Raw genomic sequence first — 17,245 nt, forward strand, 5'->3', positions numbered from 1 at the left:
ATCACATGGCATGGCTCCAGTCTCTCTTCCCAGCTCCATCTAATGAACTAATGAACTACTACTCATCCATAAATGACTTATGATCTAATTATATTAACCCACTTGTAGTTTCTTGGCCTTAGCATGTTCTCTCTCCCCTGCCTCAGTGTATTTCATTACCTCTGCAATACCTCCTGTGTGAATTCTTCTCTGGAAGCTCCAGGCAGAATCATATTTTCATATCAGATCCTATACATAGCACCTACCACATTGATGAGTGTGTTTTGCTTTTGAACTACCTGACTCTTTCACTAAACTGTCAACTCTTAAGGCCAATAAAATATCTGGCTTATCTCTGGTCCTCTAACACTCAGAACATGAAGATAGAAAAGAGTTAAATGAGGAAAGAAGATGAAACATGATTTTCTGCGTACATTGTATTCAAGGTACACGATGTACCTTGGATTCTTTATATAGTATCATAGTTAATGTTTACCATAGATGATATAGTCATTATTATCCCCAGTTTATATAATGGGGAAACGGTATGTTGAAAAAAGGGTAAATAAGTTGTCAAATAAACCATTTACAAAGCAAATTCTCAAACCTAAGTAAGGTTGTCTTACATTCTTTTCCTGGTCACACTGTTCCTCCCAATAAGCATGCAAAGCATTCATTAAATAAATGAACTAATGATTTTTCAAGCTAAAATGAAGTTGTTACTGTGGTTGTCTCTCTCTCTCTTTCTCTCTCTCCAGTCATATATGGGAACTTTGCTCTTTGGCAAAAACTGACTCCTAAAGCAAAATCTGTATGTTGCTTGCTCTCTGAAATTTATGTGGCAAGAATTTCTGATTTTTGCTGTGGAAATTCCTTATTCTTTTGATCAATTTATCTTTCTTCAAAGCATAAGGCAAGGCACATTGCTAATTTTCAAAGTGAACCAGTGTGATGACTACATCTAGATGAAATAAAACAATTTTTAGTAAACTCTTATGTTCCTTAATGTATACCTTAGAGTGTTTGTAGTAACTTTCTGGATTTGAGATATCTAGAAAGCATCTCCCAATGGAATGAGTCTGCTTCTTCAAAAAGCATATTCTGCACTAATTAATTGGGATTATGAAAGTATGTTTCTTTGCTAGAGCTAAAAATCATGTTGTTGATACAACCATGTGGACAGGTCACCAGATATCTGGGCTTAAACTGAACTGTTTTGAAACTGTGAAAAATAAGTCAGACATAATGATGTTTAAAATTGATAAAAGGTTAAAAGTTTATGCAAAATATGTAAGAATACCATATATAATTGAAATTTTATGTCAATATTTTGCTATATCATATAAATATTTTTGATCAAAAGGTTTTATCATGTATGTTTAGTTGAAATGTGTCAACTCTCTATATATTTCTTATTAATCTTCCTCTGTTTATTCATTTATCCTTAATTATTTGTATTTCTCAGTTACCCAACCTAGCTCTAGTTTTTTTCCTACGTAATAATTACGTAAATGCTACAAAAGTCATTGATTATTACCCTAACAAATTTAAACTTTTTGCTATAGATTATTGTTTCAAGCAGGAAATTAATGTTGGTATGTGGGAACAAAAGTATATCTTGATCCTCTCTTCTGCAAGTTATAAATCAAATTGAAAAAAAAAGAAAGGAGTCAAGTATTATAGATGAACCAGTATCCATTTTATATTTGACAAAATTGGATGCGAGAATGTGGCTCACATGGATGGCCATAAGCAGGTTTCCTACTACTTTCCCTTCTTGTCTAGAGCTCAAGTCAGCCTATCCCAGGAGGAATATTTGTCTTCAGGGTTTGATACACTTATCTAAAATTACAGTTCTTCACACTGGTGTGATTACCCATTTATTTATCCAACAAATATTGAGAACCTACTATGTGCCAGGTTCCAGATGCTGTAGATACTGTGTGAATCAAACTAATTCCACTTAAAGTTTCTTAACCAGGAGAACAGAAACTGATAAGTCTATGCAATCCTGCCGCCAGCCAGATCCTAAAATGGGAAAAAGAAAGATCTGAGATGTAGGCTCTCTCTTCTCTTTTCTTTTCTTTTTCTTTCCTTCTTTCTTTTTTTTTTTTTTTTTTTTTTGACAGAATCTTACTCTGTCGCCCAGGCTGGAGTGCAATGGCATGATCTCAGCTCACTGCAACCTCCACCTCCTGGGTTCAAGCGACTGTCCTGCCTCAGCCTCCCAAGTAGCTGGGATTACAGGTGTGTGCCACCATGCCAGGCTAAGGTTTTTTTTATTTTTAGTAGAGACAAGGTTTTACCATGTTGGCCAGGTTGGTCTCAAACCCTGACCTCAGGTGGTTCACCCGCCTCGGCCTCCCGAAGTGCCGGCATTACAGGCATGAGCCACCGCACCTGGCCAGCTCTCACTTTCACCAATCATTGAACCATTCCCTGTCCACCTTCAGGGAGGAGTGAGTGAGAGGTTGTGAGGAAAAAGGCTGACATGTTTCTTATATGACATTCTCTCCTGGTGACCATAAGTTCCTTCCACAACATGGAAGAAGGTATGTGATCGGCTTTGTGATTTAGAAAGATAATCCTATTGGAAGTATAAAAGATAAAGAGAAGAGGGACATGTTAGTCTCAATGCCTTTTGTAAAAATCCTCTTAAATTTTTCTGGGCAAGTTGCCTTAATGATGGATGCACAATAACTATAACATGAAGAAATGCCATCTAGAACATAATGTTGAAATAAAGATTAAGAAATATAACATTGTCCCCAATTCCCTTTGCATAATCACCTTTCTGGTAGACTAGACATTGTTTCTAGAATTGCTTGAGAACGTGAATGTATTATTACATTAAGAGGCCATATCTTTACACTGCAATCACTAGAATATATGATAGAAATAATAAACAGGATGTGCAGTGAGATTTTATATCAATGCTGAATTTTTCCCCTGCTTTATGATTTTCTATTGAAAATTAGAATAACTGCTAGAGACTTTGCAATTTTACTTAGTCACAATAAGTGCAGTTGCTCTTTCTGTGGTATGGTTCTCATACATCTTAAATTGTGAGAGTATTTTGTAATACCTTTCTAAATCACTGACACAGTTTGCTCTCATATCTGCAAAAATTGTAAGAAAAATATTTTTCTTATACAAAACGACCATTCTCTTTAATTTGCATGGACTTTAAAAAAATATTCAGGCCTGGCGCTGTGCACCCCTAGTTGCAGTTAGTCAGGAGGTTGAGGCAGGAGGATTATTGAGCCCAGGAATTTAAGGCTGCAGTGCGCTGTGATGGCTCCTGTGAATAGCCACTGCACTCCAGCCTGGGCAACATACAGACACCCTGTCTCTAAACAAATAAACAAATAATAGGCTTTTTTTTAGATGTTTTAGGTTTATGGAAAAATTGAGCAGAATGTACAGTTTCCTTATAGTCTCTAATATCTTCTCCTGCTTCTTCTGCTCTTCTAGTATTAATATCACACATTGTTGTGGTACATATGTTATAATTGATAAATCGATATTGGTACACTATTATTAACTCAAGTCTATCATTTACTTAATTCACTTTCTGCATTTTACATTCTATGGATTTTGACAAACCTATAGTATGATGACATGTATCCAAATTTGTGGTATCATATAGGATACTTTCATTGCCCTAAATATCTCGTTCAATCTGCCTATCTCTCCCTCCCTCTCCCCAGACCTCTGGCAACCACTGATCTTTTTTTCTTTTCCTTTCTTTCTTTCTTTCTTTTTTTTGAGAGTGAGTCTCGCTCTACCACCCAGGCTGGAGTGCAGTGGTGCAATCTTGGCTCACTGCAACCTCCGCCTCCTGGGTTCAAGCAATTCTCCTGCCTCAGCCTCCCGAGTAGCTGGGACTACAGGCACGTGCCAACACACCCGGCTAATTTTTTGTACTTTTAGTAGAGATGGGGTTTCACCATGTTGCCCAGGCTGGTCTTGAACTCCTAACCTCAGATAATCCACCTGCCTCGGCCTCCCAAAGTGCTGGGATTACAGGCGTGAGCCACTGCACCTGGCTGATCTTTTTACAATCTCTGTAGCCTTGCCTTTTCCTGAATGTCATATATTTGAAATCATATAGAATGTAGCCTTTTCATATTGGCTTCTTTCACTTAGCCACCTGCATTTAAGTTTCCTCCATGTCTTTTTGTGGTTTGATAGCTCATTTATTTCTGTTGCTGAATAATATTCAGTATATGTACATATAGTATATATGTACCACAATTAATTTATGCACTAACCCATAGAAGTAAATCTTGGTTACTTCCAAGTGTTGGAAATTATGTACACTTTTGATATAAATATTTGCATGCACGTTTTTAATTCTTTTGGGTAAATGTGTATACTTTTAAAGCTCAAGAAAGAAGAACTTAATTTTTGAAATAGTATATCTCCATTATATTCAACGGATTGAACGTTATTTGTATGCATGCAATACTTTGGAGATGGCATTATAGTTCTATATGTTTTTGACCATCTGAGCTTTTATCTGCTGATTATCTCCTCCATTTACCCATACCTCACCATTCTTCCTAAGGTCTCAGCCTTGGTACTTGCCTATCCATATATTTCTTACACCATCTTTACTTTATCCTTTCTACTAGTTCCTGGCTAAGCTTTTTTTATAAAAAAATTTTGCAGGATATCAGAAACATAAAGTTACTGGGTTGGGGGCTGTGGCATAATTAGCTCCCTCTTGGTTCATCTGTAAGTCAGCTTTCCTTTTATCTAATCCCAGTTAAACAATTGTTAATATGTGAGTTGGGGCAGGTGAATGAGCAACATTCCTTTAACCAGTTAAAAAAAAACACGCTGATTGGAATACACTCCTGGAACATGGTTGAGCTGTGGCGAATGGAGGGAGGGAGTTGAGTTTTGAAGCATTAAAAACTATAGCAGTGACAGCATTCTTGGAAAGCAGTTCTACCAGCACAGAGAGTTTAGTCTAATTTGACCCACAAACTGGCCTTTCTTTCCATGAAACCCATTTGTTCCTGAGTAGTCAATGAATTATTCTGGACAAAGTAGAGTTTCAGGAAAACATTGCAACACACTCTACTTCTGTGGAGTGCCATATTTTGCCTTTTCTTTTCTATTTGTTTTGCAATCTGTTTTTTTTTTTAACAACAAACTTCTAAGAAAGGGAATGAGGGCACAATTCCCATTTCAGGGTGAGGAAACTGAGACACACAAAGGTTCAAGGCCATGCCTAATGCCACATGGGTAATTATGGGAAAACAAGAAGACAAAATCTGGTGTTCTGGACTCTTAGCCCTATGTACTCTCTTCTATAACATGCTGCCTTCACAACTGTGGTCATTAGTCTGTGGCTGGGATTGTGACGGTGTCATGTCAGTGGAGCCAGAGCAACAAATTTAATGACACAGCTGGGAAAACTTAAAAGTCTGCCCTTGGCTGGGTCATAAGTGGAGGTTAATACAATGGTGTCATTACAGACTTTTGCCCGCCTCCCAAAGCCACAGCACAGTTCAAGAGAATCAAAAAGGTTCCACTGGGGGTTGGCTCAGGTCTGAATGAGCAGCCAAGGTCAGAATGGAAATGTGGAATAGACAGGGAACTGTTGAGCCCAATGCAAAGTTCAAAACTGCACAGTGAATCCCCCATGACCCAAAGCCTACCTTTGCCTGACAATTAAAAGATCATCCTCAGTTAGAGTTTAAATTAAGGCAGCATACTGCTTCTTGGACTAAAGATCTGGTGATTTAATGCAACTTATTTCTAAATCAATCCTTTTCAAAGTAACATGCTTGAAACAAGGCTCTATTACCTGTCCAAACTATTTTTAAAAATATTCCCACTGTAACTAAATACAACAGTCCAAGGTCCCGTTGCACACTTCATACCCCCTACCATGTACTATACCTTTAATTTCATAATATATGCAGTCTTAAATTCCACATTTATTTTTAACACCTCTATTTTAATGAAACATGAAATATAAAACGAAACTCCAGTCTGCCTTGTATGAGCACGAAGAAAAATCCTAATTACCTGTTTCAAAAGTGTGAAGCGCTTTCTAATTTTCCACCAGCCAGTTTCCTTAGACAGCACCTAGTATTATAACTATTTATGCCAATTGTGCTATTTCATGCATAAAATTACCGCATTATTGTTGGAATAGATGCCAGAGAGATATCTAAGCAGGGTGCAATCACTTCAGTTTCTATCAAATTGGGCTCCTGAAAGGTATCATAAATTTTATTAGAAGGCAAGGGGCTAATGGCAGCCAATCGTGTTAATGCTGATAAAATTGCTGTATTTTACATTATAAAAACTAGATGATATTTCTGTCAAAGGGCCACCTTTTGTTTTATTAAGAATGCATCATGAAAACTATATTGTAATCACAGAAGATACTTAGGAAAGCTGCCTCCCTTCCTCAGGATGTGGGGGTGACATTCCTCTCGGGGTTCCCTGGCAGTGGTTGGTGAGGCAGCCTTTGCTCTTGGCTGTCTGATTAATGGTAACATAAAATGAAGCAATGCAAAATGCATCCCTCACACTATGAGTACCGTAATTCAATTGCTTCAGCTTTATTCTCTTAGGGTCCACTCTTTGGGAAACAAATATTAATGTTCCACTGTTCCCAGGTCCTTTATTGTGCTATAAAAAAATTGTTTTCGATTAACCTGCCAATTGAATCTGGAGAGCTAGGTGGTTTTTAAGACTCCCTCGCTTCTTCCTGAGGTACCACAGTAAAGAGTGGCAGATTATGATGATATTGAAACAGAAAAGAAGAAAGTTTGGTGCAGAGTTCAGGCCCTTTGATACAGTCCTGAGTTGCATTTTATCAATAGTAACAATAATTTCCATAAGTTGAAGGCTAAAATGTGCGACCTTGGGCAAATCAATTCCTCTCTCCAAGTCCTCTGTGTCCTTATTTCTGAAATGTTGGTATAAAATGCTGCAGTCTCTAAGGCACCTTACACACACACACACACACACGCACACACACACCTGGAGAAATAACTTAATATCTTACCTTCGCTTCTATTGGCAACTCCTTACTTGAACTGATATCTAAGAGAAACACCAATGTTATCAGACTTGAGGAAGCATAGGTTGAATGATCTGGCCTTTTGTTGCTGCTCCATTTAATAGAGGAAAAGCTGGACAATGTAATTCTCTATGGTCAGCAACTAGCAACAATAAAAATAGATTAAATAATCATTCAAATGTTCTTTCAGATACCCAAAAACTTAGCACACAGGAATTGTCTCTCCCTAGTTTCTAACAACTACATCAAGAATAAAGTGCAATCTAACTCTCAATTATACTAGGATTTGTGTTAGCTTGTGTCCAATCAGATACAAATGCTTCAAGGAAAAAGACCTATTTCCTACTTCGTTTGAATACCCTTTATTTCTCAACACTAAGCAGTCACTCATAAGTGACTTCAGGACTCAGTGGTTAATGGTAAGTGGTTGACAAAACATGAAGAAACCATCAGTTGGCTTATATGATCGAGCACACTGGATTAAGCAAACTGTTTGCTAGAGGATAGTAGGCAGACATGTTTAAAACTATGTCTTCAATTTCTATTCCCATTAGACTATCACCATAAATCCACTTTTTTAAAAGTAAATTTCATATTTGTTTGCTTCTCTTTAGGTTGATTCTGATATTTCCCCAAAGAACCATTGATGGCTGCCTTTTCCATGGCATTACAACCCACCTGCTGGAGCTAATAATTATAACTCTGTTACAAGTATTTCTAGAAGCTTGGGGGCATGCCTTACCAAGATGAACACATATTTATGTGACTAAATAATATATTCGTGTTTGTATAAATCAAGTTACACATGTTGTATACAGTAATAAATTACCAAGATTCTGTGACTAATGACTATAACTCTGTACTAACCAGACAGCGGTGCCATATATGATTGTGCAGGATGTGTGCCACACCAGAGTAAAGCCAGAACAGTGAGTGGCGAGTCACCCAAACTGTGCACCTGGTGTACGTGAGTAACTATCAGAAAGACATTGCACCTTTTATTCTCAAGAAAGCATTTACCACTCTACCAGCCATGTATCCACAGGGAGAAGCCATGTTTTTCAATTCACACAAAGGGGTCATAAACATACCAGTAACTAGTAAAGCAAATGGTTTTGAAATTCCACTAAGAACCTGCTACATGCTGAATTCCAACTGATATTTAATTCAGTCAGTTTCTACAAAGCAACAGAAGCTACAATCTGAGAATTCTAGATTTCCTGAAAATAGTTCCCAGACCCTAGATCCCACTGACACCAAATGAAATCAAGCCATGCAAGACAATTTTTACTTGGATTTCCTAAGGAGGGGATAAAGATTGGAACAGATCCACAAATAAATGCTCAGAAACAAATGAAACAATGAGTTAAGAGACCTGCAGAAAGCCAGGCCTGCACCTACCAACCTGCATGTGCAATAGAGAGACACAATATTCTCATTATGTACATCATATGGTTGCCCCATTTTCAGATGTCTTAATGGCCTAGGAAGATTATTCCATTAGGGTTTCCTTAATTATTTTCACAGTTACTGTTACCTTTGCACCCAGCCTCAGAGTAGTTTGAGAATAGTGTATGAATGATGCTGAGATGCATTAACTATAGCTGAGCAATTACACCATTCAACCAGAATGCAAAGGTAATTCAAAGTAATGAATTCTTAGCTATGTATATGACAGAAGAATTGCTTCTTCTCTATGGTCTTTCAGTCAGCCAGTTAATATGCATGTAATACAGTTTATTAAAACTAGTTATTTTCAAGGGGAGTTAAAGAAGCTGGGACATGTTCTAAAGCTAGACATTGTTATTGATATCATTTTTTTGTATGTCATTTAAAGTAGTCAAATAATAAAAGTAAAATATGTGTAATTACCTAATTAACTTTGTGTGTGACATGTACTTATGACCCTTGCCTCATGTTTAAATCATACCCTGTTCCTAATCCCTGTCACCATCCCTCATACCATTCTTGAACCTCATACCATCCCTGAAAGTGATCATTGTTTATCCCAATCCTAGGCCACTTTCTATCTCAAACTGCCTCCCTAGGATTTAATATTTGCTTTTAAGCCAAATTAAAATGTACCTGAAGTGAAAACAGAGGTTTCAAAATGCCATGTGATCAACATAGCTTGGTCCCTCTAGTTGTTTAAAATACTGTTGGGAGATTAAGCCCATTAAAAATTTAACAACGAAATCTTAACAAATATTGCCCTCACAGAGTTGTCAGAAGCTGATAAATATGACTAATATTAAATAAGTGGATCTGTTAAGTGACCCAGAAGGTTGTCCCAGGAGGGACCCAGGAGGTGTGTATGTGCTTTCTCAAGTTTTATTTCCAATTGAAGATGCCTTCTGAAATTTGTTGACACTGTTAAGATGAGAAACCCTAAATAAAGAAATCTTAGCATGGACTGTGATCAGTGTGATGTGGGAGAGTTTCTTATGTCAAGAAGGTTAGGTGCCCAGGTTTCCTGACAACAAATATTCTTAATAATCTATCTCACTCTTTCAGAATCTGTTAGTCCATTTTGCATTGTTATAAAGAAATACCTGAAGCTGGATAATTTATAAAGAAAAGAGCTGTATGTGGCCTACAGTTTTGCAGACTGCACAAGAAGCGTGACACCAGCATCTGCTTCTGGTTAGGCCTTAGAAAGTGGCACATATACACCATGGAATACTATGCAGCCATAACAAATGATGAGTTCATGTCCTTTGTAGGGACACGGATGAAATTGGAAATCATCATTCTCAGTAAACTATCGCAAGAACAAAAAACCAAACACCGCATATTCTCACTCATAGGTGGGAATTGAACAATGAGAACACATGGACACAGGAAGGGGAACATCACACTTCGGGGACTGTTGTGGGGTGGGGGGAGGGGGGAGGGATAGCATTGGGAGATATACCTAATGCTAGATGACGAGTTGGTGGGTGCAGCGCACCAGCATGGCACATGTATACATATGCAACTTACTTGCACGTTGCGCACATGTACCATAGAGCCTAAAGTATAATAATAATAATAATAATAATAATAAAGAAAAAAAAAGAAAATGTGGCCCTTAGAATTGCTTAAAATCATCACATTTCAAAAAAAATACTGATTTGTATAATTGTAGCTATTTTACATGACAATTATAACTAATAAAAATAATGATAAGACAATAAAAAAAAAAAAAGAAAAAAAAGAAAGTTTACAATCATAACAAAAGGTAGAGGGAGAGCCAGGGGTGTCACATGGCCAGAGGAAACGAGAGAGAGAGAGGGAAGGGGTACCACGCTCTTTTTAACAACCAGATTTTATGGTAACTCATTACCGTGGGGAGGGCATCGATCCATTCATGAGGGATCCATCCCCATAACCCAAACATCTCCCAGTAGGCTCTACCTCCAACACTGGGGATCACATTTCAACATGAGATTTGGAAGGGCTAAAATATCCAAACTGTGTCAGAATCCAAACATGGGCTGTTTGATTACGTGGAAAATTGGCCAGGTTTCCTTATCGCTCATGAAACTCTTTTATATCCATCCTACAGAGAGATGACTCATGGGTCAGGTGAAATTCAGGTCCAAGCTCTGAAGAGTGTGTGGGGACTGGTGAAAAGACATGGTAAGTTGAACACATGTGTAAGTGTAAGAGCATAAAGGGGCTTTGTTTCTATTGTTTGTTAGTGATTGTTTTGGATACTGTTTTAAATTTTTCAGTTTGGAAATTGAGTAGTAATAAAGTCTCCTTGGAATAGAAAGTTAAGGAAGAGAAGAATAAAGTGGGAATAGGTAGGTCAGAGGACAGAAGCCTGGGAGTTTTACTTTTTTTGATAAAGGGAATTCAAGGAAAATTTTAGTAAGAGAGTCGTGTGACTAAAGTGGGTTTACGGAAACAAAACTGGATACTTGGACAGATTATGTGAATGTGGATGATGACACACAGCATATTTATGTAGGCTGCAGCTAGTATTTCTATAAAATTATTCTGTGATCTCAGAAAATCTCAGTGGTAACAATAACGTATTATTTGAATCCTCAATGGGCTGAAAGTTTCATGATTCCATCCACAGGCTGATTACATGAAACCTTGGTAATATACCCATGGCCAATATACCCTAAAGTCCAGATTGATTTATAACCTTGCAATCTTTTTGTACCCATTTAATATCTTTTATATAAAATCAGACATCCTGTGTTGTCTCTGATGCTGTATCTAAAGAGTTGAAAGAAGAGGAGTTTAGGCCACAGGAGTCTTTTTGGAGAGAGAACATAATGCAAGAGATCAGTAAAGCAATAAAAGGGTCTGACTGTCCCATTCCTAGTATATGAAATTCAGTTAAAAATATAACACTAAGATTTTTTAATAAAAGGATAGAAGCTTGTGGCTCCTGTCATTGAAGGTTCTAGTGCCAGATGAATCTTTACAATTCAGATCTTGGGTAGGAGGAGGAGGGATATGGGGGAAAAATGAATAAATCTCTAAAATTTGACAAGTGACAGATCTTTGCCTGGTTAACTGGCTATGCAAAGATTTTAGTAAATTCTTCTGTCATTCCCAATTTATCTTATTCATGAGAATTTTATAATATTTAAATGACACAATGGAAGGTAATCCTATATTTGCTTTGCAGAACATTTTAAGACATGCAGTCAGAGTATATAATGTAGTCCTGGTTTTACCACTTTGCAAAGACAAAGTTGTATAATAAACTCCAAACTGGGGGAGAAAAACATATGGTATTATTTTCATTGTTTCAGAATATAGTAACACTTATAACACAATAGTCCATACACTTAGGGCTGTTTTCAGCCAAAATACCTAAAATGCATGAATTGCTACAACCTCTTGGCCCCCTTTCTCTATTTGTGTCTGCAGCCCTGTCTCTATCTGCCTTTTTTTCCCTTGTCTCTGTGCCTGCTATTTTTGTCTCTCTCTGCCTTCTCTGTGTCTTTGTGTTGGTTTCCCTCTTCTCCAGTTCATCCCCTTCTCCACATTCCGACCTCAATAGACACTTCCCCCTTTGCTGTCCTAAGTCTTCATACTTTTCCTAACATGAAAAAGGAAAATGCATGCCTTTGCTTGGATGCTTAGTTTGCACTTCCTTCTAATGTACTTTCAGAAAACTCCGAACAAAATCAAGAATTTCAATCCAAACTCAAGGGAAAAATTGCAATAAAGTGGTACAAATTAGAGCAGGGATGAGAAAAAGAAATATTGTCAAGTTCTTGGAATATTTTAAAATATTATTACTGTAGGGAATGGATGAAGAAACTGGTTTTAAGCAACTGATGCAATTTTGATCAATAATTGAAGTTGAATAATTCTAAAAAAGACTATTAGCTCACAGATTGAAGTGCTCACTATGGGATTAGAGGGGCCTCAAAGTATGGGATCAGAGGGACTTCACTTCAATCCTCCCCTGTTATTTCTGGCTGTATGTCCTGAAGCTACTTATTTATCATCTCTAAGCCTTGGTTTACTTATCAAAACAAAATAGAAAATAATACTAGGGTAGCTGAACTAAGATAATTTAAGTAAAGTGCTTAGCACCACCCTGAAACATAATACATGTTCAAACATGTTAGTCATTATCATCAACATTATGGATTTTCTTATTTTTACTGGCTACAAGAATAACAATTTCCACATTAAATATTTACTCTCATAAAGACAATTATCCATTTAGAGCTCCGTGTTCTCTTCTTCCATGAAAGTTTAGCAAGTTCTTATTTTGATTTAATATTTATTTGTATAAAACATATATGTACAAAGTTTAATAATCAGAGTATATACATACAAAGTTTAATAAGCAAGGTTTCTCAAAAACTGTGAAGAAAATAACAGTATTTAGCCTTATCCATTTGCACTCTAAATTCTCATTTCCAGAAGTAATTATCTTTATTTGCCAATGTTACATTTTTTTCTGAATATTCTTCCCTCCCTATGCCTAAATAACGTGTTTATTCTATTTTTTCAGGTTTTATTATTATCTGTTTAGTTCCTGTTGTGGAAGATGAGACTCTCGCTCTCTTTGTAATTTCCCCACATGCACAGGAACACACATTTCTACTTTTCTCATCCTCTCAACAGGCTATCGTAATTTTTGTTAAATCAATAGTCAGTGTTTGTATAATTATTATTGGATAAATATTACTTACAGTGGAACCCATTTTGTGTATGATTAGATATTCTTTCTTGTAGAACTTTATGTTTATCCAGGAGTTAATACTTACCCGATTATTTTCAGTTGCTTAATGTCCTATAAACCTGCTATTAATTTATGCTGAACTCTCCAACAGAAACTGAAATCTTCTCTTACTATGTTTAAACACATCAGATATTGTACAAGTTTCTCTTCTTATTTATGTATAATCCTCCTAGGGCTTTCCACCTTCCTTCTCTAGTCTAAACTGGTTGTTCTCTAGGCCAGTGACAATGTTATCATCCTGATATTCTCCTTCACCATCAGCCTGGGAATTCTGTTGGTTTTTCTCCTGTATGGAATCCTCTATTTCCTGTTATTTTTAAAAACTTGGTGTCAACCCTGATTTTCATGGGTATATTTATGCAATAACTTTTCAGAAAAAAATACAAAAAAGCAACATTTTTTTCCTGTGATTTTGCTTACTTGAAAATATATTTATTCCATGGGTCAGCTAACTATGGGCTGTAGGCTAAAATCCTCCCATTTTAGTGAATAAGGTTTTTTTAGAATACAGCCACATCCATTTGTTTAATTATTATATATTATGCCACAATGGAAGATTTAAGAAATTGCAATAAAGAACATTTAGATGATAAAATCTACAATATTTATTATCCGGACCTTTACGGAGCAAATATTTGCTAACACTTGCTTTATTCTATGTTCACACAAAATTGTTAATTTTGCTAGATATAGAATTTTAAAGGGCTTTTTTTTTATCTTCTAGCTTCCAGAGTGAATGTTTAATAGACTTACAACATTCTGATTCCTAATCCTTCATATAAAAACTGTTTTTTTTTTTTTATTTTTGGAAGCTTCTGAAACCTTCTCCTCGTTCTTGGTATGAACACTTGTTTTTCTAACGCAATAAACACGTGACAAACCCATTCAACATAAAATCAGTGTATGTGATAATTTTTTATCTTCCATTTTTTTTCTCTTTTTCTGAACCAAATAGTCAAACTATAGGTCTCCCAGACTAAATTAAAATCTTTTTCAGTCACATAAAAGCTGAAATAACTTATCACCAACAGACCTTTATTATAAGCAATGTTAAGAAAACTTACCCAGAAGGAGGGAAAATGATGTCAAACAGAAATACTAATCTGTAAATATGAATGGATAGCATCAGAAATCTAATTACATAAATCAATATGAAAAATTTTTTCTTAATATTTAAATCTTTTTAATGAAAAGATATAATGAAGTTTGTTGTATAAATAAAAATAACAATAATGTAAAATAAAGCATAATGCATAACCCTAGTACCAAAACTGAGAGATTTATAACAATATAAAGTCCATGACCATAACACGGAAACTGAGATGTGAGAAACACAGGTATATTATTGTAACATTCTAGTACTATTTGTGAATTATAAAATACCATTTGAAGAGCATCTGTGGTAGATTAAAATATATTCTCTGAAAACTAGCACAACCACCAAAATAACAGAACAAAGAATAATAAATAACAAGCCAACAATGACAATAAAGTAAATCATCCTTACATAATGGAAAAGAAGTCAGAGAAAGAGGAAAAGGAAAGAAAGAACACATCGGACAAAGAGAACACAAAAAGCAAAATTAGAGATCAATAATCATATTACATGTAAATGTTCTAAACACACAAATTGGAAGTCAGAGATTGTGATTAGATTTAAAAGAAAGAAGGAAAGACTCATCTATATGTTGCTTATAAGTGTATTCTAAATAAAAGAAGGAAATAGGTTAAAAGTAAAAGGATGGGATAAGATATACAAACTAACACTATTAAAAAATACTCTAGAGTAGTTATATTTACATAAAATAAATTAGATTTCAGGGCAAAGAGTATTACTAGGGTTTAATATCATATTTATAATGGCAGAGTTAAGTCATCAAAAAATAACAATTGTAAATATTTATGTAACTAAAAACAGAGCTTAGAAAATTCATGAAGCAAAACTAATACAATCACAAGGAGAAATATAAAAATCTCCATATAATTAGAAATTTTAATACTTCTCTGCCCTGGTTGGTAAAAACAAGTGGACAGAAAACCAGTAAGTATATAGAACAGCACAGTCAATCCACCTGACCAAATGATATTTATAAGACACTCTACTGAACAACAGAAGAATAAGCATTATTTTCCAGTGCACATGGAACATTTACTAAGATGTATATTATTCTAATCTTAATACATTTAAAAGGATTTAAGTCACACACAAAAATGTTCTCAGATTACAATGAAATTAAATTAGAATTAAATAACAGAATGATATCTGGAAAATCTTTTCAAATACTTGGAAACTAATTAATATACATCTAAATAACCTATGTATCAGAGAAAAAAATCAAAGGGGAAATGAGGAAGTATTTTGAATTGAATGAAAATAGAAAGACATGGAATTTGTATAATGCCAGTAAAGCAGTACTTAGGGGAAAATTTGTAGCACTACCCGCCTACATGAGAAAAGAGAAAAACATCAGATCAATGATCTCATCCCTCACCTTAAAAAAAGCAGAAAAAGAAGTAAAAATAAATGCAGATTAAAAAGAATAAAGGAAATAATAAAGATCAGAGCAGAAAGCAGTGAAAGAGAAAAACTAAAGAAATAAATGAAACTAAAAACTATTGTGTGTGTATTTTGAGATATGTAAAAGCTTATAACTTTGTCCAGATTCAACAGGAAAAAGTACAAACTATTACAAATACCAGGAATGATAGAAGTGATTTCACAAGAGTTTCTACAGATAACAAAATCTGACAAAGAGATTGCATGAAAGAATACTATAGACACACACACACACACACACACATGCACACAAATAGGATCATAGTGTTATCGCTAAACACAACTTCAGCAAATAAAATTCATCTCTCTCTTTGTCTCTCTCACACACACATTTGTTTAGTGTTAAAACAAATTTGGAATTCCTGAAATAACCCTCATTTGGCTATGATAATATTGTGTGTTTGTGTGTATATGGTGTGTATACACATACCATATATATATATATAATATAGATACACACACCGTATATATATACACATATACGCATATATATATGTAGCACTATACTGCATATACCATACTGTATGTTATATACACACACCATACACACACACAGGTACACACATACACAATATTATCATGACCAAGTGGGGTTTATTTCAGAAATTCCACATTTGTTTTAGCACAAAAGAATCAATTAATGTAATCCACCATATTAAGAAAATAAGAAAAATAACATGATCATATCAATAGCCACCGAAAAAAGCATGTGGCAAAATCTATTTCTGATTAAAACTGTCAGCAAACTGGGAATAGAATGGAATTTCCTGAAGCTAATAAAAAACATCTACTATAAGCCTACAGCTAACATGATAGTGGTAAAAGACTAAATACTTCTCCCTAAGATTAGGAATATGATAAGGAAGTTCCCTCTCACCACCTTTATTCAACATTATACTGAAGGTTCTAGCTAGTTCAATACAGCAAGAATAAGGTATGAAAGACATCCAGATTGACACAGAAGACACAAAACTGTTTTTCTTTGCACGCAACATTATCATTTACATAAAAACTTCGATGATATCTCAAAAGAGCAACTAGAATAAGTGAATTTAGCAGTGTTGAATGATACAACATCAATATGTACAAATCAATTGTGTTTTCATGTACTAGTTACAAACCATCAACACTGAAATATAAAACAATAACATTTATTATAACATAAAATATGAATACTTAGAAATAAAGCTGACAAGACATGTATGCTGAAAATTAAAAAAAAAAATTGCTAAGAGAAATTAACCTAAATAAGTGGAAATATATACCATGTTTATGGGTCAGATGAATGAATAATGTTAGGATGTAAATTTTCCTAAAATTGTTCTATAGATTCAATGCAATCCCAATCAAAATCCCAGCAGGGATTTTTAGAAAATAGAAAGCTGATCTAAAATTCATGTAGAAATGCAAAAGACCTAGAATGCCCAAAAGAACTTTTAAAATAAGACTT

This window comes from Pongo abelii, chromosome 17 (genome assembly GCF_028885655.2).
Source record: "Pongo abelii isolate AG06213 chromosome 17, NHGRI_mPonAbe1-v2.0_pri, whole genome shotgun sequence".
NCBI lineage: Eukaryota > Metazoa > Chordata > Mammalia > Primates > Hominidae > Pongo > Pongo abelii.